The following is a 1,865-nucleotide window of genomic DNA, read 5'->3' on the forward strand; positions in this document are numbered from 1 at the left end:
GAGTCACTGATACGTGGCTGTCCTCATGCATATGGATGTATGGTGGCTTGCAATCCTTTTGCTGCTCTTGTGCCTTGCTTGGGTGCACGCTGCTTGACGGTCAGGTGCTGCGGGCGTCCGGTCCCCTCCACCTAACATTATACTGGCAGCCAGAGCACTGGGCTGGTATCGCTGCTTGTTCGTGGCCAGAAACTCGACGTCATGAGCACCTAGGTACTGGCCTGCACATTATTATGGTCATTTGGCATGACTCAGTGCCTATTCCTCTAATAAAATTACTGCGCTATGACGACAACTTAGAGGCTGTTTATGACACCTCATGATTATAACTACTCCAAAAAACGACTTCTTCTTCCACCGAGCGCTCTTGACCTGCTGTGGCATGCTAATTTGCAGTCGCTGTGATGATCCTGGTCTCCCGGGTTTTCTCTTCCACCTGTTCCAGACTGCTCCCTACTGCAGGGCGAACCTCCGCCTCCCAACGCGTTCTTCGCGCTCGCTGATGTCGCTACCTGTTTGTTTGTTTTCTAGCTTGCTGTCCTCTGGCCGTGACGACAATGGTCCATGGGGGTTCCTGACCCCAAACATCTCCCGCTAGCTGGGAGACGGATGGATCTGTTCTGAGCCATGAAACGCATCCCTGTGTGTCGATGATGTCGCTACCTGTTTGCTTGCTTTTGCTGTCCTCTGGCCGTGACGACAATGGTCCATGGGGGTTCCTGACCCCAAACATCTCTCGCTAGCTGGGAGACGGATGGATCTGTTCTGAGCCATAAAACGCATCGCTGTGTGTCGATGATGTTGCTACCTGTTTGCTTGCTTTTGTTGTCCTCTGGTCGTGACGACAATGGTCCATGGGGGTTCCTGACCCCAAGCATCTCCCGCTAGTTGGGAGACGGATGGATCTGTTCTGAGCCATGAAACGCATCCCTATGTGTCGATGATGTCGCTACCTGTTTGCTTGCTTTTGCTGTCCTCTGGCCGTGACGACAATGGTCCATGGGGGTTCCTGACCCCAAACATCTCCCGCTAGCTGGGAGACGGATGGATCTGTTCTGAGCCATGAAACGCATCCCTGTGTGTCGATGATGTCGCTACCTGTTTGCTTGCTTTTGCTGTCCTCTGGCCGTGATGACAATGGTCCATGGGGGTTCCTGTCCCAAAGCATCTCCCGCTAGTTGGGAGACGGATGGATCTGTTCTGAGCCATGAAACGCATCGCTGTGTGTCGATGATGTCGCTACCTGTTTGCTCGCTTTTGCTGTCCTCTGGCCGTGACGACAATGGTCCATGGGGGTTCCTGACCCCAAACATCTCCCGCTAGCTGGGAGACGGATGGATCTGTTCTGAGCCATGAAACGCATCCCTGTGTGTCGATGATGTCGCTACCTGTTTGCTTTTTTTTGCTTTCCTCTGGCCGTGACGACAATGGTCCATGGGGGTTCCTGACCCCAAACATCTCCCGCTAGATGGGAGACGGATGGATCTGTTCTGAGCCATGAAACGCATCCCTGTGTGTCGATGATGTCGCTACCTGTTTGCTTGCTTTTGCTGTCCTCTGGCCGTGATGACAATGGTCCATGGGGGTTCCTGACCCCAAACATCTCCCGCTAGCTGGGAGACGGATGGATCTGTTCTGAGCCATGAAACGCATCCCTGTGTGTCCATGATGTCGCTACCTGTTTGCTTGCTTTTGCTGTCCTCTGGCCGTGACGACAATGGTCCATGGGGGTTCCTTACCCCAAACATCTCCCGCTAGTTGGGAGACGGATGGATCTGTTCTGAGCCATGAAACGCATCGCTGTGTGTCGATGATGTCGCTACCTGTTTGCTTGCTTTTGCTGTCCTCTGGCCGTGACGACAATG

The 1,865-nt window shown here is 53.5% G+C and overlaps 1 protein-coding gene across 1 annotated transcript in view; it reads right to left on the reverse strand.

The window, feature by feature from the left end:
* Positions 1-1,865, reverse strand: part of VOLCADRAFT_116136 (uncharacterized protein) — a gene marked incomplete at both ends in the record, with an annotated part of 21,623 nt that overhangs the window by 1,636 nt on the left and 18,122 nt on the right. The gene's annotated exons all lie outside the window — the stretch shown is intronic.

This window comes from Volvox carteri (genome assembly GCF_000143455.1).
Source record: "Volvox carteri f. nagariensis unplaced genomic scaffold VOLCAscaffold_4, whole genome shotgun sequence".
In the NCBI taxonomy this organism is placed as follows: Eukaryota; Viridiplantae; Chlorophyta; class Chlorophyceae; order Chlamydomonadales; family Volvocaceae; genus Volvox; species Volvox carteri.